Below are 20,755 nucleotides of genomic sequence, written 5' to 3'. Positions count from 1 at the left end.
TTTTCTACTTACGAATTTTTAGATAGGGTTGCTTCGACTTACGAATTTTTCTCCCAATGCATTCCTATGGGATTTGACTTACAATTTTTTTTCTACTTACGAATGTGTGTTCGGAACACATTAAATTCGTAAGTAGAGGTACCACTGTATCGGCCATCCTGGGGAAACCCCAGGGTTTGCAGAAGTGCAAAAAAAGAAGTACTCAAAAAAAAAGTTTGGGAGTGGGGGAAACCCTAAGGTGGGAAACCCCCCAAAACCTCAGTGATGACAATGCAAGTTCAGGGGGGAGAAACAAAAGACATGGGAGGTGGATTCAAATTCTTGGCTGCCTACAATCCTAAACAGGAGCACACTATACATTGGATCATTGGACTTTCATTGAGTCAGAACACCAGGAGCTTGAACCTGAAGGCAAATGGTGAATCTAGCCAGTGATAGATTGGGGAGTGGGAGATCCCTTGACTTCTACAGAAGAGAGGGGAGATATGTAAATGCCATCCGTCAGTTTGTTGTTTCAGTCTTGAAGCTGGCTGTGCCACAGTTCCCCAGATGCTCTGACAATGGAAGCAAAGGGTTTGTTTTATTTTATTTTTTAAAAAATTATAATGCTCAATTGCATAAGCAACAGCTCTTAAGCGGTTTACAAAAATAGGACATTAAGCATTAAAATTATAAACAAAAACAGTTAAAAACAAGTATGTGAAAATATTTGTGTGTGTGTGTGTGTGTGTGTGTGATAAGCTGCCTTCTACTGAGTCAAACCATTGGTCCATCTAGCTCAACATTGTCTGCACTGACTGGCAGAAGCTCCCCAGGACTTCAGTCAGAAGCCTCTCCCAGACCTACCTGGAGGTGCTATACTACTCTGTGTGCTATACCACTGAGCTATGGCCCCTGTTCTAATTATTTTATTGAGAAGTTGGCGTGATGATGCACAACATTGCAGGTGAGACACATCTGTGGCTCAGGGACCACATAGTCCCCCAGTCTCGTTTAAAGCAGTCCCTGCAATGCCTCTGACCTGAAGCCACCCCATTTGTCCATCCAATCAGAGGTCCTTCCTATTTCCTTTTCCCTCTTTTTATTTATACTTTTCAGATATATACATTTCACAGATTTTACAATCATTTTGACATTTCAAAACTTGACTTCTTTCCCCCTCTTCCTGTGGTTCCTTAAATTTATTTTTAATATCTTCTGCATATCCAAATTAACTTACTCATTTGTTTGTCTTCTTTAAATATATAGTCTTATGTAACTGCAGGTTATTACAATAATCCTGCCAGTGTTTTTATCTGTTTACAACTTATCTGTAAGTATTCAATAAACCATTTCCATTCTCTTTCTTATTTTTCTTGACTTTTACAAATGTTTACCCTCTCTTTTTGTGCAGTTTAATAAAACTGGAAGAGACAGTATTCTAATTTGTTAAAGATACATTGGGGTGTTTTAATTTTTTTTTTAAAAAAAATCCTGGTTCTATGGCTTGGGGAAATAAGTCCTTCCTGGCTCAGCAACAAACTGAAATAAAGCTGGTAAACTTTGGATGTCTGTGTCTGTAGCTGACTAAAGTCAGAAAGAAAATACTTTCACTTGCTTTCCACACGTGGCAGAAAATCCTCTACATGCTTATTTGAGAGGAACACCATCAAACTTAGTGAGTTTACTTCTGCATAGGGCTAGGAATACTATCCCCTTCATGGATCAATGCCTTGTCGTGGCAAAGGGGTTTGAATAACTCAGAGAAGCTATGAGCTATGCCATGCAGGGCCACCCAAGATGGACAGGTCATAGTGGAGAGTTTTGACTAAACGTGATCCACCTGGAGAAGGAACTGGCAAGCCACTCCAGTATCCCTGCCAAGAAAACTCCATGGACAAAGACAACAGGCATATCCATAAAGAAGGCTGATCGCCAAAGAATTGATGCTTTTGAATTATGGTGCTGGAGGAGACTCTTGAGAGTCCCATGGACTGCAAGAAGATCAAACCTATCCATTCTTCAGGAAATCAGCCCTGAGTGCTCACTGGAAGGACAGATCGTGAAGCTGAGGCTCCAATACTTTGGCCACCTCATGAGAAGAGAAGAATCCTTGGAAAAGACCCTGATGTTGGGAAAGATTGAGGGCACTAGGAGAAGGGGACGACAGAGGACGAGATGGTTGGACAGTGTTCTCGAAGCTACGAACATGCGTTTGACCAAACTGTGGGAGGCAGTGCAAGACAGGAGTGCCTGGCATGCTACGGTCCATGGGGTCACGAAGAGTCAGACACAACTAAACGACTAAACAACAACAAAGGAATACTATTCTGAAATAGCCAGGGAGGAAACTGGAACAGAGTGATTGTTGTTCCAGAATAGTTAATCCAGAACAGTTTTTCCTCCTGGGGTTCTTCCCATCTTCAGCTCTGGCTCCACTCACTGCTGGCATGCGGCCCTTGACAAATTATCTCTGAGGAAATGTGGCCCTTGGCAGAAAATTGGTTGACTACCTCTACAGTAAATAAAGAAGCTCATTGTAGAGTTAGTATACCTCCCACCCACACAAAAAACCCCAAACCAAGCCAAGTGATTTTTATGCAGCCTCCTGTAAAAAACCCTGTCCAGATTTACAATCAAGTAGTGTCTAAATTTTGTGAAATAAATAAGCAAATAAATAAACCTTCATCCTAGTGAGAATATATGTGAAAGAGAATCAAAAGCTTGTAATAGTAAGAATTTGCACACAGCAATGGCAGAGGTTGGATCTGCACACAGGGGGTGAAACGCTACCGATAAGTCATAAATTAAATCGTTATAACGAAAGAAAAAAACGCTATGTAAAAAATCACATAGAAAAGTTTTGTGCTCTGCAGAGCCATCTGGTGTTGCATGCTTATAACACATTTAAAACACTGTTTTTTGACGTAGCTGAGTCCAGATATTTTTTTTATACATAGGGAGGAAAGAAAGAAAAATGGTTATCATGAAATCCATATGCTACTATAAACCCTAGGGACTGACTTTCCACTTTCTGGTATATTTGTTGATGACAGCTTTAGAAGCTCATCAAGGGATCACTGAACTCAGGAGTCTAGAAAACCCCGATGTAGAAGCTTGCATGACGTTGCTGCCAAGATGCCTCTTAGACAAGCAAGCCCTGAGCAGACCTAGCTGTCATGTGAACCATTAACCTTCAACCAACCAACCCCGCAGCTATTCTGTTCTTAACCATAAGGGTACCCTGCTGGAGTTAAGAGCAGGTGGTTTTCAGATTTGTTGGACTGCAGTTCCCATCATTGCTGACCACTGGTCATCCTAGCTGGGGGCCAGTGTGAGTTGCGAGTCCAGCAAGATTTAGAATGCCACAGATTCTCTACCCATGGTTTACAGGGATGGTATATAGAGGATGAAAGGTCAACAGAGGAAATAGCTAAAAGCAAACTGGTAGCTTTCTTTGTACAGTACAATGGTTCTCAAATGCCTTGGTACTCAAACAACTTGGAACCCAAACACTGCAAACCCGGAAGTAAGTGTTTCGGTTTGCAAACTGTTTTCGGAAGCTGAACATGCTCCGTTTTGAGTGCCACACTTCTGTTTTGAGTGTCACACTGAGGTCTGTCTGTTTTTGCTATCTATTTTGAGTTTCTGTTTTTGCAGCTTTTTTTGTGAGTGTGTGTGGCTGTGTGAAACCCAGTTCAGCTACTGATTGATTGATTGATTGTGTGACTGCAGTACATTGTTTATTGCTTTCATGTTATGGATCAATGGTCTCGTTAGATAGTAAAATTCATGTGAAATTGCTGTTTTAGGGGTTGTTTTTAAAAGTATGGAACGGATTAATCCATTTTGCATTACTTTCTATGGGAAAGGGTGCCTTGGTTTTGGAATGCTTTGGTTTTGGAATGGACTTCCGGAACGGATTAAGTTTGAGAACCAAAGTACCATTGTATTTTTCAACATTACGAATGAAGCAGAGCCTGCAGAGCACTCAGCTGAGGGAGCCGGCGTATAGCTTCCAGGTCATGTGGCCAGCATGACAAAGCCGCTTCTGGCAAACCAGAGCAGCACATGGAAACGCCGTTTACCTTCCCGCTATAGCGGTTCCTATTTATCTACTTGCATTTTGATGTGCTTTCGAACTGCTAGGTTGGCAGGAGCTGGGACCAAGCAACGGGAGCTCACCCCGTCACAGGGATTCGAACCGCCGACGTTCTGATCAGCAAGCCCTAGGCTCAGTGGTTTAGCCCACAGCGCCACCTGGGTCCCTGCAATATACAGCATTAAATCTCCTGGTCAAGGCTGGTCATGCAGGAGGGTGCCACTCCTACCCCCCCCCCTGTTCATTGAAATTCCAGAAAAGCAGGATTTTATCCTGTATTTTTTATCTTGTGAACCGCCCTGAGATTTTCACATGAAGGGCAGTATATAAATTTAATAAATAAGTGAATGAATGAATGTAAATGAATGAATGTAAATGAATGAATGAATGTCTATGATGGAGGTGGCAGGATCCTGATGGTCACCCAACTATGGACCGGAATGAGAACGTGACCCAGCCCTAAGAGAACAACTGCATTTGTTAAGATTTGTCAGAAACTCACAACTGGGGAGCACCAGGCATTTCTCAGACAGCCGCATCCATCCAACAGAGCGAAAACGACAACAGCAACAAGGCCAGATTGGTACCTAGGCTAGGAGCAATTTACTAGTCAAGGACAGAGCTGGAAAAGAAAATGATAGACCACCACTTACTGTCATTTAGCCTGCAGTTAAAACACTGAAATGTATCATTAATGATCTACAGTCCATCCTGGGCAAAGACACTTCCTGCCCATGCAAATTGAGTGGCAGGTTGGTGCTTGGTTACAGACAGCCCCCCCCCCCACCACCACATTTAAGTGTGCACCTGAAAATGTACCGTGCTTTGAGGGTTACATCCAAAGTGTGCTTCTTAAGCACATGGCACAAGGCACACCTCAAAGAATCCTGGGAACTGTAGTTTAGCACCCTCTTCATAGACAGAGAGATTTGGGGGCGGGGAATCATTTCACCGAATTCCTCCAGGGGGAGTAGAAATTATCCAGTTCTTGGGGCTGGGGTTCAAAATTAGCCGCCATAGTAAATGTAATAAATTCTTATCGTTGCAAGTGACAGCAGCAGCAATTGTGCTCAAAGCGTGGCCAGCATTTTGCCTCCTCTGTAACGCTGTGGACCACGTAGCATAATTCCACAGCCCCTGGGGGGTGAGTTGTTGGCAGCCACCACAGAAATGGTGGAGGGAAACTTGGAGGAAATTCTGCAAAGTGGCCTTCTCCATGTGGGTGATGATAAAAAGGGGAATCTCAGAAAAAGGACTTCTGTGACATTTTAGCTCAGCTCTAGTTCCACCTGACGGCTTCCATACCTGGAAAAGTCATATACTTGAGCAGGGCCTCTCCAGTTTATCTGGATTCCCAAGTACTACTGGCAACCTCGCTGTGTGTCCAAGGTTCCCCCCCCCCCTGTATCCAGAAAAACTGGTTAGAAGAACAAGGGCTCTTTTCTTCAGTTCCGTGGCCTCTTAATCTGCTTGCTTCCATTCACTGATGGGAGCTAAATTGCACAAGGTAGGGAGAAAAAGGTGCCTCTATTACCTGGACATATGGTACACTGAGTATACGAATAGTATATTCAGCGCAGTATCGGGAGGAATGCAAAGATTCCCTTGCACTTCTTTCTGGTATCTTTCTACACTTGCAAATGCTTGCACATTCCACTGCCTGGAACCACGGCCCGCCCACTAGTTTCCAAGCATCACTATCAAAGGCCCACTCAGAGGAAATGATATACACCAATTCCTCCAGAAAAATGAACAGTGACTAGGACTCCGTGTAGGCGGCCCTCCAGTTTGCCAGTTTAAGACATACTGTATATAATAACTGGAAAAGCTTTACATTCTGAGTAGAGCAGATGTTAAAAAGTGCGGAAGTCCTGGAATTTAAACAGGCTACTGAGAACAGGCTGTGTTTAACACAAAACTAACTCCAGACACAACTGCCTAGTTCTCATGAAGGTGTTTTTCTAATGTCACAAGTCAAACAAACTGTTATTTAGCACAGCGTTAAGTGTGTGTAAATATAAAAAGTTGCATATAAGTGATTGCTAGATGACTATCTATCTATCTATCTATCTATCTATCTATCCATCTATCCATCTATCTGCATAAAGGCAGTAGGCTATTTTGTTGGCTAAACTTTTTCTTGTGCATAACAAACAAACATAAACAACTGCTTTTGCCAGCAAAAGCCAGGCAGTAGACTGGGATTCAGTCCAGAACACACACACAAAGGCAAACACCCAATTTCCCCTCCCGCCCCACTGGGAATGCAGTATATGAGCTTCTGGGAGAGTTAATAAATTACCTGGTCTGATGTACACTTGCAAAAATCAGTGAATTTCTGGAGGAAAAACCTATGTACACACTGTACCTTTAAAGCACATTTGAAGCACATTCTTTCCCTGACAAAATTCTGGGCACTGCAGTTTGTTAAGGGTTGCTGGGAACTGTAACTCTGTGAGGTATAAACTACAGTGCCCAGAATTCTTCGAGGGAAAGAATGTATTCCAAATGCGCTTTAAAGGAACAGTGCGCTCACAGCCCCCTACCCTCTCAAATCAGGGATCGGCAAAGTACATTGGTGGCCTTGAACACTTCTCCTGGAGCCCACAAATCCTTTTTTTTTAAATAATCTTTATTAAATTTTCCAAATATACACTAAAACAAAGCATTACATTCATTGGTATTTCAAATTCCGATTATTCCAATATTGTATAACAAATTTATGCAAAAAAACAAAAATAAAAAGTAAAAAAGTAAAAAAAAGTTACTAATGTTAATCATATCTACTGTTGTTGTTCTGCGACTTCCCTTCTTTTTCTGTTTCTTACTGTCATCGTTTTCTTGGCGTTGTCTCTTTCAATATTCGAATTTACTTTATACTTTTTACTCATGTTTCACAGATATATTTGACTTATCTATATACAGTTTATTATTGCCTGAATTTATGACATAATAAAGTCTTTACAACACTCATTGTTGTTATGGTCATATATCATTTCTTATTCCATATTGACCTTTAACAGTTCGTGGTGCGGTAATTTTACTTCTAATTAGTTTAGTCACACAATTTATCAATATATTTCATAAATTTACTCCATTCTTTTAAGTAGGCTTTGTGGGGAGCCCACAAATCCTTTGAGCCCTGTCGTGAGGGTGGTCACTTTTTTCTCCCTTCTGACACTCGTTCCCTCTTTCAATTCTGCTGGATTTGACTTTTACCCAGATTCCTCGAAGAAGGAGTGCTTCCACTTTCTCTCCGTCTGTCTCTTGAGGTGGGGGGGGGTGAAGGGCAAGAGGCTGATTTAAGGAGAGAGGAGAGAAGTGACCAGGGGACCGTGACACCCATGGGGCACTTCCTAAAAAATCAAAATGCTGCCACAGGCCAGAAAAGGTTGCTGACCCCCTGCTGCAAATGATGTGAAAGACTATTATCTAGTTACCCCTTTTGAGCTTCCTGTTACTCTGAACTGGCTTTCGGAGCTGTTTCCCCCACCCCCCACTCTAAAATACAGATCCACACCTTGCCTGGATTGTATAGGTTGGCAGAGAAGTCCAACTGGGTGTTCCTTAATCCCTTAGGTGAACAGGCGAGTCAACATTCATTTCTGTCAGCAGGCCACACCTAACTCAAATCTGAAACTCAAATCAAAACAAACTCCATATATGTGTGCTGCAAAGATCCGCTCTTTGTAGAAGCAAAACAGAACAAAACATTGCCTTTCCTGCAGTCCATCTTATAAACAACATATAAATCTATGGGATTTGCTTCCGAGTACTCCCTGCACATTTTATATAGACTTTAATTGATGAGAGGGATGCATGGGGTGTTAGGGGAGGAGTAGCACCCATGGTGGGACGCGGGTGGCGCTGTGGGTTAAACCACAGAGCCTAGGGCTTGCCAATCAGAAGGTCGGCGGTTTGAATCCCCGCGACAGGGTGAGCTCCCGTTGCTCGGTCCCAGCTCCTGCCAACCTAGCAGTTCGAAAGCATGCCAAAATGCAAGTAGATAAATAGATACCGCTACAGCAGGAAGGTAAACGGCGTTTCTGTGTGCTGCCCTGGTTCGCCAGAAGCGGCTTTGTCATGCTGGCCACATGACCTGGAAGCTGTACGCCGGCTCCCTCGACCAATAACGCGAGATGAGCACCGCAACCCCAGAGTCGGTCACGACTGGACCTAATGGTCAGGGGTCCCTTTACCTTTACCTAGCACCCATGGTGGGGGAGATGTCACGTTCCTTCTGGGGTAGGCTATCCACATTTGGTCCTCACCCAGTTCTCACCTGGGGTTCCTGGAAGCTGTCAGCATGCATCAGAGGCCACACCCTGGGAAACGGCTGCAACTGGCTGGCTAAACCTGGTGAAAATAGCTAATGGGTCTCAAACCCTCAGGCTCTGGCGGAACAGAGCGAATGAGACCATGAGTGGGTCCAATGGTCAAGAAGGCAGTTTCTGCACATGCTGTAGAGGGAAGTGAGGGCAGATGGGGCTCATCCACCTGGGAAGGTAAACCATCTAGGAGAAGGAAGACTCTGATCTTAAACCTCCATTGCCTTGTGGTTTATCTTCGGGAGGAGAAAAGGCTCAGGAGTAAACCCTAAACAAATCCAGAGCAGAGTCCTTAAGACGGTTGGACGACGCCTAGTACACCTCCTTGCGGCAACTCCTGCAGCCAAACTGGTGCCCAACATCCTGCTCTGCTTTCCTTTCGACCACATTAGCAGAGGCTGAAAGTGGGGTCTCGTCCTCTGGGCAGCCCAGGACCTCCATACACACTGCCCAGGCTTGCGCCCCGGTGAAGTCACTTCAGTGCTGCTAACACAGCCCTCCATTGTCTCTCGAGATGGATGGATGTCAACAACAAATTGGCGAGAGATGAAATTTTAAAAGAGAGAATGCTCTGCTTTGCCAGGGAGATTCAGAATTTTAAGTTGACTGTGGTTTTGCAAACTTTTATTCAGATTTATATCACTTTCATTTTATTTCTGTCATTTTCGCCCAGTGCTAGCCAGCCTTTGTGAGCCCAAGGAGACTAATATCAAATCTGGAGGACTCTGCAAAAGACATTATCCTCCCCTGGGACTTATTGTATGATCAGTGGGGACAGGCGGCTTTTGAGGGTAGAAAGGGAAGCCAGCAGCAGGTGGAGCCAGAGCCAAAGGCAGGCTGAGCTAGAGCCAACAACAAGGGGAACGAATTCTGGTTTTGTCGGAAGGCTCCTCCCTGCTGAAATATACAACGGCAACACTGGGACTGAGGAGGAGGAAGCTGACATTCAGTGCCACTCCTTGGAATGGTTGTAAGGAGCTAGGACAGGGGTCCCCAGACTACGGCCCGGGGGCCACATAGGCCCCCGGGGCTCTTTTATGCGGCCCCCAGAGACCCTCGCCGCCCGCTCTTACTGGTGCGGTGCGGCGTGGCTGCTTCCAACCCAGAAAAGCGACAGAAATAGCTTGTGCGCATGCACATGCGTAATTTTCGGTGTACTTCCGGGTTGGAGGAGGCTTCTGCACATGCGCACAAGCTATTTCCGGCGCTTTCCAGGTCGGGAGTGTGCCAGAAATAGAGTTTGCACATGCGCATGGGCATGCACAGCCACACACTCCCCCACCCCCGTGCGTGCTCCCCCACCCCCCGGCCCACCACGCAATCGGCGCAGCGGGCATCCGGCCCGAAGCCGGGGAAGTTTGGGGACCCCTGAGCTAGGAGCTGGCTGAGGGCAGAGGTAGAACTTGGTGGGGCCTGACTTCTTACATCCAGCGCAGGGAGTGAGTCTGGCTGCTATCTTCCTCTACCTGTAGAATTTGGCAGGAAGAAATATGGCAAAACTAGAACTGCTTGGATCTGCCTGCCATTGGCTACTGCTAGCCACTCTGTCTTCTGCCCCATCAGTCCCAGAGGGCACCAGCCAGCCCTGACCAGATCAATCCCATCCAGCCCAATCTTGCCAAGTCTGACTGGGTCTCGTGCAGAGGTGTTTCCCCCCACTGCCCCCATCACCTGCTGCTTGATTTCTTTTATTTAGTGGAGATGCCATGTTTCAGGGTTTGAACCCAGGGCCTTCTGCAAAGCAGGCATTTTCCCACTGAGCCACAACCCTCTCCTTTCGTACCTCCCTCCTCTGCCATCCTTACCGAAAGCTGCTTCCCATTCGAAGCTCACATCCACACCATATAAAAAACGCACGGCTTCCCCCAAAGAATCATGGGAACTGTAGTTTCTTAAGGGTGCGGCGGACCGTATCTCTGTGAGGGGCAAACTACAGTTCCCAGGATTCTTTCGGGGGGGGGGGAGCCAGGAGGTTTTTTTAATGTGCTTTCAATGTATCAGTGGCATACCACAGGTTGGGTACACGGGCAATCACCCTAGACACAAAATTATTAAGGGTGCGAAATTGCTGCCTCAATACAGCTGCACACTTCTGTCACCTGGAAAGGGTGCGAACCAAGGGAGTGACCTCTCCGGTCAACGGAACGACTCTTTATTTTCTTATCTTTGCGGCTGCAATCTCCTGGGGCATGCGGACACCATTAGACATTGAATGTGCATTTGTACCCCCCCCCTCCACATGGCAACCCATGCTACGCCACTGAAATGTGTGGTGTGGATGTGAATTAAGTCAACCGGTCTTGACATGGGGCTGTTGCCTGTTGGCAATGAGAAATGCTTCCTTGCTGCCTCGGCCAGTAACAGAACCCCCACCTCACATCCCAGCTGTTCCACCTTAAGAACCTCGCCCCATATTCTTTGGGCTGTTGCAAAAGGTTGTTGTGGTGGGGATTTGAGGCCCCTACGTCTCCACCCCTTTGACTCACCCCGTTTTGTCAATTTTTTTTGAAAAAAAATCGTCTCCGGAAGCCAAATGAGGCAGGCATGCTGCTCTCTCACCTTGGGTGACCTTTCTTCTCCCTGTGTGTGTCAGAGAAATGTTACTCAGCAACTCTGCCTGACGTGGCTTCTTCAGTCAGAACATCCTCATGGCGTAGGTGGGCGTGATGGGTGAAAGAGGAATCGGAGGCACGATGAAGGCAGCCTCCGAGCATCCCAAAGGAGGCTTACGCAGCGCCAGGCTCTGCAAAGTGGGGGGGAGTTTGCACACCCCTTCTTCACTTGTGTCTCTGGGGTGGGGGTGGGAGGGTGAGGGTGCTGCCGATTGCATTAATTCTTCTCTTCTTGCATCCCTGCCTGGCAGCTCTGAAACTACCCCTAATGAAGTGTGCATGCACACGAAAGCTCATACCAAAATAAAAACTTAGTTGGTCTTTAAGGTGCTACTGAAGGAATTTTTTTATTTTACCCCTAATGAAATCGTGCCAATTCAAGCAAATGTCAGCTGCCTTTTCCCAAAAGCAAAGGTCACAGCTAGTAGCCACGGATTCAACAGGTGCAGCGTCCCTCCAGCATGAAGAAGCAGCAGCACGGAGCAAGTTTATTGTTGAGCAGATTCGATTTGCAGTTACTGACCCCCTGTTAATTATATGGCTTTAAGATTTTGTTAGTCGCCCTGGAAGCATTTGTGCTGCAGATTGTGGGATACAGATATCATCATTATCATCATCGTCGTCGTCATCATCATCATCATCATCAAAGTGACCCTGGCTGCCCATGAATGTGACCCACTGGACACATTTTAGTGCGTTCAGTCACGAAGTCAGACAATTTCAGCGGTCCCTGAAGGACCGGCCCTATCATTAGACAAAGTGAGGTGACTTATGCAGCAGATTCAGGTGGCGGCAGCAGCAGCAGCTTTCCGGTTATTCCTCCGATCCTCTTCTGTTGGAAGACAGAGCTGTGCGTGCTGCGTCTTCCAGCTGCCCTGCGCTGGCCCTCCTGGACCAGCCTGCTTCCTCAGATGCCATGGATGATGCTATTGTATTTATTTATTTATTTGGGGTTTGTATACCGTTTAATCATAGAGGCCTCCAAGCACTTGACCTAAAATAAAAAAATGGGCATTAAAATTATTGATAAAATTCAGAGCTGAAAACATGTTAACCTAAACAAAACTAAAATGTGACAAAATAAAATATTTAAAAGTATGCATTCTATAAGATAAAATCGCATATTAAAATTAGAACGCTCCCTTGCATTTTTCCAGGGGGCCCCCTAGTCCTTCACACCTCTAATTAAAATACATATCACCCTTACGAAAAAAAAAGTTTTGGGCAGGTGCCAAACACAGTGTTACAAAGGAGCCTGCCTAATGTCAGATTAGGTCTTTGGAGCAGAAGACCAGGGTCCCCCACTCAACAGCATTACCACAAATGCTGTTGGGCTGGCTTAATCACATGATCACTTCATACACAAAACGCCCTCCTCCAAAGAACTCTGGGAACTGTAGTTCTCACAGAGCTACAATTCTCAACACTCTGCACAAACTACAGTACCAGGGCCGGATTTAGGTTTGATGAGGCCCTAAGCTACTGAAGGTCATGGGGCCCTTTATATGTCCAGCTGTCTTTTGTCAACAATAAATTGTCGCTGTTTTTTGTGTTGAATATATGCTATATGGTAATTTATGGACCTAACAGGTATCTAAAGCCATTTGCACATGTTGCCATTCAACCAGTCCATGCAGAATGTTCTTGTTTAGTCGTTTAGTCGTGTCCGACTCTGTGGGAATGTTAGGGATGTGGATTAGGATATATTATTAGATAGATCCTATCCAAGCTTGTGTTAGCAAGCTTCCAATATCAGCAGAGTGACATTCCCCTTTTGTGCGCAGCAAAGCGTGAGCGTTAGGTTTGTTAGAACCTCTGCAACAATATTATACTTCAATATTATACTTCCTGGCAAATCCCCTTTGTCCCTCTTAAAAGAAATACACGACACAATAGTATTAAAATAAGATAGAGTTTACTCACATGACATCCTGAGTTAACAGTGTAATCTCAGAAAGGCAGGCTTACGTAGAAAAGTTACAAATATGTACATGTGGAGACTACTTAGTAAAGTAAGGCTCCATTTGGTCTCTCTCTTGGCAGCAGGCCAAGAGGGAGAACCATCCTAACTGGAGATTCTCTGGAGATGTGTTCCCGTTGAAGGAGAAAAGGCTAAGAGAGAGAATGGCTGCTGGCTAGGGGCTTTTGTTTGCCAGCTAATCCATCTCATCTGCATATCTGGAGGAACAGGAACTTAGTCAGGTGTCCCTCCAAGTGAGTTCCTCTTAGTGGACACTCTAGGAACTGTTGTGACTTGTCTGCCCCAGTGTTCCATCCCACAGACTCTTCGTGACCCCATGGACTAGAGCACGCCAGGCACTGCACCCTATATATAGAAATGAGCAAACCAGTGATATTTTAGGGAGCAGGATAGCAGGAGGGGCCCATTACTTACATCATAGGAGCCTACACAACACAAAACACTGTTGTTGTATGTAGGTTTTATTTTATTTGTTTGTTTTTATCTTATATTTTGGAAATGTACATCCAGGGTTTTTTGCCCTTTAATTTTTTTGGGGCCCCCCAAGAGAATGGGGCCCTAAGCTATAGTTTGTTTAGCTTATACGTAAATACGGCACTGTACAGTACCCAGGTTTATTTGGGGGTGGGTGGGCAGGCAAGGAAGTGTGATTTAAATGTATAGCGTGTGCCCAGCCCAAGTGCAAAAATACACATTTCTGTTTGCGTGCCGAGGCCCCCCAGAAAATTCCCCCCAATAACTCAGACAGACACATCATTTTAGGTTTTGTTTTTGGCATAATTTTGGCCACAACTTTATTTAAATTACAAATTTTAAATTGAGTGTTGGCCTTAGGCTTTGGTTAATTTTCTGCCCCACGGTGGGACAGGACCAGCTCTGGCTTTCCTACGATAGGAAAGTCAAGTAAACATCCCATGGGGGAGGAGACAGCTGCGTCCAGGCGATCTCCCCCACCAGAAATGTTCCCCAAGGCTCGTGCTCTGTATTGGCCCCAGCCCCGCACCATTGCGGGGGTGTAAGGACTAGAGCCCCGGAGCCCCAGGATTCCTTTAACGGAATACTTCTATAAGAGCATCACTGAGGGGCATGCACCTCCATGCGATACCCCTCCCAAATTTATCAACCAAAGCCTAACCGCCAACCTAACAAGTTGTGACTATTTGCTGAGCAGTAGGCAAAAACCAAATGGCCACAGCCAATCGGCCAAAGGGCAAAATTCCTACTGGCCCCTGAATACAGGCGGCCCCAAAGGCAAAGCACGGTCATTCTAAACCTGCCAAGGAAAGGAGGTGGGCGGGAGGGAGATTCAATCAGCTAGCAAAAGTGAAACTGAAAGCTAAAAATGCTGAGTCTTAAGCACTCACCCTGTCAATCAAAGAACGGATACATGCATTTTACCCCAGCAACACTCAGCCCTCCAATTACCTTAACTCCCTTACTTTTAGACCCACCCTTTAACACACACACAGGCTTTTTCTGCTAGGCCCTTCCACAACACTCATTATTCCCTAAGGGGTTAATGAGCTCTACAGAGGGACCCCTCCAACCAATATGATCATTCAGCCAAGAGTCTACAACAGGCATCCCCAAACTTCGGCCCTCCAGATGTTTTGGACTACAATTCCCATCTTCCCCGACCACTGCTCCTGTTAGCTAGGGATCATGGGAGTTGTTCTCCAAAACATCTGGAGGGCCGCAGTTTGGGGGTGCCTGGTCTGCAATGACTTAAGTCCGCCACAGCCTTCTGTTCGAGAGGAAGGAAGCATCCATTATGGTTGCAGCCTTGCAGGGCAGGGAGGGGTGGATTAAAGTTCTGTATCCTGTTCTTGATCTTTGCATGAATAAGGCCAGTGCATCTTAAAGAAGTCTCTTCAGTTTTTCCCCTTGAGGCTGAGATATAGAAGAACCCACCCACAATGATATGTTTGCCTGCGACACACAGGCTTTGGGCCAACTGGTAACAGCCCAGGGTGGAGAAGAAATTCCCCCAGATGCTGAGCTGTGAAAATAAGGTCTGAAACTAGGCGACTCCCATCATCGCTTGTCTTTGGGTCAGCGATGCCTGGAATACATACTGTATGTAAGAGCACTCCTACATCTTGAGCAGGGCTAATTCTTTCACTTCCACACGCGAGAAGTACAGGGGTTGGAAAATTCATGGGGCAACTTAAAAACAAACATACAACCTAATAGGGGCTGGTACTCATTGAGGCAGGTGGGACGGAAGACAGGTGGAGCCAGAGTCCAGAGCCAATGGCGGTCAGCGATAACTAAGTCCAGTTTCTAGAAAGGGAAGAAAAAGGCCAAGCAAACACAAAGTGTCCTTTGCTCCTTGGTCACACCCTATTCCAGTGGAGGTTTCTACATTGGAGTCAGTCCTTCTTATCTCCTATACAGCAGTGATTCATTCATAAATCTGCCCTAGTTCAGTGTCTAGCAGGCACAAAGAAGAAGAGGGGGGAATTTGCTATATAAAGATGTAACAAAGCATTAACCGCCCAAAGATGAAGGTGAAGAAGAGGAGGTTCGGGCCAAAAGGAAGGTGTTTTAATATGGGTTGGGCAATTTGTTTTAAGTATAGAAACATCCCATTCTACCCTCGTACAATTTGTGTAACATGCAGTCCCCAACCCTGCCTGTCATTTAAGGGCTTAATAAACATGTATGTCTAACTGCACATTATTAGCTTTCTTTTAAAAATAAATAAATTTACAAACAATCACAAAGCAAACATTTTAATAAAAAAAATCCATAAATTCCCATGGACTTTCCCCTTCCCCTTTGTGGGTCCTTCTGTTCATTTTTTTCTCCTGCATCTTCTCTTTTAATATTATTATTATTTTATAATATTATTATTATAAATAATATTATTAATAATATTATTTTATAATAATAATATTTTATAATAATAATAATATTATAATAATATGGTGCTGGAGGAGACTCTTGAGAGTCCCATGGACTGCAAGAAGATCAAACCTATCCATTCTTAAGGAAATCAGACCCTGAGTGCTCCCTGGAAGGACAGATCGTGAAGCTGAGGCTCCAATACTTTGGCCACCTCATTAGAAGAGAAGAATCCTTGGAAAAGACCCTGATGTTGGGGAAGATTGAGGGAACTAGGAGAAGGGGACGACAGAGGACGAGATGGTTGGACAGTGTTCTCGAAGCTACGAACATGCGTTTGACCAAACTGTGGGAGGCAGTGCAAGACAGGAGTGCCTGGTGTGCTCTGGTCCATGGGGTCACGAAGAGTCGGACATGACTAAACGACTAAACAATTATTTTATTATTATTGGCCAAAACAGATTTAAATACATAGTTAACAAAAACATCCGTTAATGACCAATAAAAAAAGAAAAGAAAAAACATACACATCTACAAACATAAGAAAAAAGAAGCAAAAAGAAAAGATAGTAATCAAGAACACTGAACTACCGTATATCAACATGGTAACTTAAACAATCTCGGTACCTATCACCTGATAGGAACTATTTGATATGATTCAAACCTATGGTTGAATCGCTGTAATGTGAATCTTTTCTGTTAATCCAGGTCTATTAAATCTCCATTACAACCATAATCCAACGTTTAACTACAAGTGTCATTCCAATCCTGCTATAATAATTTTAATTGTTTACAGTGATTTTTTTTTAAGGTAAATTATATATTTCCCCCATTCCTTATTAAAATGTTGGTCTTCCTGATTCCTAATTCTTCCAGTCATTGTTGCCATTTCTGCACAGTCCCGCACATTATTAGCTTTCCGACTGCACAAACCTTTTCCGAAGTCCAGGTGCACACTAACAGCAAAACAAAACTTGGTTAAACTCTGGAACTTAACCTGCCACAAATATGTGGTTATGGACCTCAATGGCTTTCTAAGGGAACGAGACGAATTGATGGAGGAGGAGGAGGAGGGGGCCCCCAGCGGCTAGTACTAGCCAGAATGGCCATATTCTTTAGGGATATGCTTCTGAATACCAAACACTGGGAAACAACGGTAGGGAAGAGCTATTATCTTCCTTCCCTGCTTGTAGGCTTCCTATAGGCATCTGGTTGGCCACTGTAGGAAACTGACTACCGGACTACATAGCCCTTTATTATGTCCTTCTTATAGAGCTGTTCTGGAACAATGAGACTTGTGTGCTGATGGAGATCATTAGTGCAAACCTCCAGAAACAGAGGAGATTATGCGCAACCCACTCAGCTGTGTCTTCCTTTTCTGTTCTGCTAAGAAAAAGCCCATCTCTCACAAGTAGCCATTATTTTTCTGCCACGTACTAGTGTGCAACCTCTACTGCCAGATGACATCTTTGGAGGCACTGATGCTAGCGGAAGTGCTTTTTTTTCTTTCAGGGGGTACTCAACGGCACGCAATACCGACACCTCTTTTGTTGTTGTTTTTAAAAAGTATGTCACGTACTGTAAAAACTTCCATGGTGAGTGCCGGTGATGTAAAAATTAGGGTTTGGCTTTTGCTGCCCAGCTCCCCGTGGGACTCTCAGTCCCCTAAGTCCACGATCGGTCAAAGAAGAATGGATGGAGGCAGGATCCAGTAGAAAGCAAGGCAGAGATTTATTTTTCTGTTGCAACAGAGTCCCCTCCTTCCAAGGAGGGAGAGACCCTGAGCAAAAGTGTGCAGGAACCTTTAAAGACTTTTGACATTGCCCAAACCCCTGAGCCAAAGACCACCCCAAAATTGTCATACATACATCATAGGAGGTGGTCTGCAGCAGAAATCCTGCCTGCCAAGATACCTGATAAGGGTCGCTGGTTGCATTACCTGGGCAGCCTGGCCATTCTTTTGCGATGGTTAATACTTTAGTTCCTGAAGCCAGGTCACAAGCTCACCCTATTCATAAGAGAAAAGACAATGGCAAGGCTTTCCCCATTTGCCTCCCTTACTGCAGAGGAATATTTGAGCTCATTGGGAGAGCCAAAATGGCTTCAGGATTGCTCTCCCGTACTATTTCAGGAACGTGGCTTATAAATTTAGGTATGTGTGCATTTATGAATATTTATTCTATGTTTGAGACCTTATAACAGAAATTCTTATAACCTATTTTTCTAGGGGAAAAGGCTAGCGGATAGCCAGGGCCGGTGCTAGGGTTTTTTGCGCCCTAGGCGAGATCACCTTCTGGCGCCTCCCCCCATTAATAAGAAATAAATAAAAATAGAATAAAATAAAATAAAATAAAAATAAAATAAAAACCAGCTCAGAGGCTCCACTGCACCTGTCAGCTGAGCCTGTTGAGCAGCTTCAGGCTCGCACTCCCCACGCACCTCCGGAGCTTCACGCGGGGAGCACGAGCTGGGACCGCCTTCACTGCGCTTGTCAGCTGTTGAGCGGCTTCAGGTCGCGCTCCAGAGGCAAGCGCGCGCTTCAAGATAGCAGCCTGAAGCCGATCAACAGGTGACAGGCGCAGTGGAGGTGGCACCGGGGGGTGGCAGCGGGTGGTGGGCAGGCTGGCCAGCGGCACCTCCATTTTGGCGCCCCAGGCAGCTGCCTAGTTCACCTAAATGGACGCACCGGCCCTGCGGATAGCGTTGGATTTGCACTTTGCGCCCACAGCCTCTCCTATCTTACAGGATTGTTGTGAACTCCTTTGGGGAATGATACAACATACATATGAGAAATAAATACATAGCTTTAACTGTCTGGACAGTTGGAGCTGAGGCTCCAATACTTTGGCCACCTCATGAGAAGAGAAGATTCCCTGGAAAAGACCCTGATGTTGGGAAAGATGGAGGGCACAAGGAGAAGGGGACGACAGAGGATGAGATGGTTGGACAGTGTTCTCGAAGCTACGAACATGAGTTTGACCAAACTGCGGGAGGCAGTGGAATACAGGAGTGCCTGGCGTGCTCTGGTCCATGGGGTCACGAAGAGTCGGACACGACTAAACAACAACAACAACTGTCTGGACACCACATTAGACGGCAGTTTTTGAAGCACAGAGAGGCGGCACATGAGCTCTGGGATTGTCACCCCCACCCCACCTTGCCCAGAGGCTCTACGTGTTTAAAACTGCCCGACCCTCAAAAAAGCAGCATGCTGGTGCATCTCTCAGGATAGCAAAACAGTGGCTTCTCTGCAGTGGTTCCCTCCTACCTGTGGAACTCAATATCCAGGGAAGTTAGGCAGGTGCTGTCTCTGATCTCTTTTAAATGAATACACCCTTTTAAAGAATGGCTTTTGGGGCTACAAAGAGCTTATAACCCACCTAATCTCAGAAGCCAGGAGCATCATAGCTAGACACTAAGAGGGACTGGTCAGGAATGACCTTACTAGAAAAGCTAACCAACAAATAAAAGAGGATGCCTTCACCCCAGTGTGGCTCCCCTTTATTACACAAACAGCCCAACAAGACAACAAGAACCCACCGAAAGCATCTGAATCAATATGGCTAGCTTGACCCAATAGCCCCCCCTCAAACAAATATCATTGCAGCCAATGAGACTGAAGGCAACGAGCCTCCCCTGCCCCCCAATGTTTCTCCTTGTATGTTTATATATGAAATCAATATTATTATTATTATTATTATTATTATTATTATTATTATTATCATTATTATCATTATTATTATTATATTGGCATTTTGAAGCACTTTTCCCTTATAGCAAAGAAATTGTTTAGGAAACTATTTAAATGTATATTTAGATATTCACGCTTTTACTGCCGCATTGGGACGTCACAGGAGGAGCTGCCTAAGGCTGCAACCCTCATTTAGTTGGGAGCAGATCCCATTGAAATCAGCGGAGACTTCTAAGTAGAGTAGACAATCAAAGGAGTGTGCTGAATATCACACTCCTATGAGATTTCACACACTGGCAGGGATGGGCCAGGTGGAGTATGCTGTTTATGCATGTGGCAAATGCAAAAAATGCTGACCTCTACTGGGGAAAACCCAGAGTTGCTTGTGCATTGCGCCTACCAACATCTTACGGAAAAATAAGTACAGTACTGGGAACTGTGTGGCAAATATCCATATGAGCACACGGCTGTTCAGCAATATGCTTGTTCTAAGGCAGGGACGAGGCACCTGCTGCCCTCCAGATGTTGCTGGACTCCGAATCCCATCAGTCCCAACCAGAATGGCCAGCGTCCAGGGGATTATGGGAGCTGCTAGGAGGCCACAGGTTCCCTGTTCTGGACAGCTATTCTAGACTGTTTGACACAGCAATAATTTTTGTGGTACCTTAAAACAGGGTGGTCCAACACGTGGCTCTCGAGGCCTTTTTTGGTGGCCATTGGAAACCTTTGAAGCCCACCAGCACTTGTGCTGTCTCTCCAAAGCCGGAAAGGGAGGCACTGGGCTTTGGGAAAGAGGCATGAGAGCTCTAACAGGGTCCTAGAGTCCTCTTGTCTCCTTACCAAAACCCTGCACCTCACTTAGCTGGTTTTGGGAAGGCAGCAGAAGGGCCGAGGGATGTGTGTGTGTCGAATTCTGGGCTTCTTCTCCCTACCACATGACAAGGCAGTGTGCAGCCCATGAGTTCTGTGTCAGGACTCTCTTCCTGCCAACTTGGTGTGTTAGGTTGGGCCGCCTTGCCTGAAAAGACCTACGGATTTATGGGAGTGCAAACCTTTATTGCCTAAAGGTTATGCAATCATCTGGCGAAATCCTCAGAAGCGTATACCACAATCAATTTGATAGGTGATCTCTCTGGTGTTTATTGCCAGTGTTCTGTTCTTAACATGTTCTTAACACAATAATAATGCACTTGTGATTGATTCCCGCCCCCCGCC

The 20,755-nt window shown here is 45.3% G+C and overlaps 1 long non-coding RNA gene across 1 annotated transcript; it reads right to left on the bottom strand.

Moving 5' to 3' along the window:
• Positions 1-11,342: 11,342 nt before the first annotated feature.
• LOC148683488 (uncharacterized) lies at positions 11,343-20,312 on the bottom strand. The gene is made up of 2 exons (XR_015947079.1): positions 20,205-20,312; positions 11,343-12,015 (listed from the first exon to the last, which is right to left on the bottom strand). It is a non-coding gene; the product is annotated as an uncharacterized LOC148683488 (long non-coding RNA).
• Positions 20,313-20,755: the final 443 nt, after the last annotated feature.

Source organism: Zootoca vivipara, chromosome 14, assembly GCF_965207765.1.
Source record: "Zootoca vivipara chromosome 14, rZooViv2.hap1.1, whole genome shotgun sequence".
Classification (NCBI taxonomy): Eukaryota; Metazoa; Chordata; class Lepidosauria; order Squamata; family Lacertidae; genus Zootoca; species Zootoca vivipara.
The sequence above is the reverse complement of the archived record's forward strand: the minus strand, read 5'-3'. Positions and strand labels throughout refer to the sequence as shown.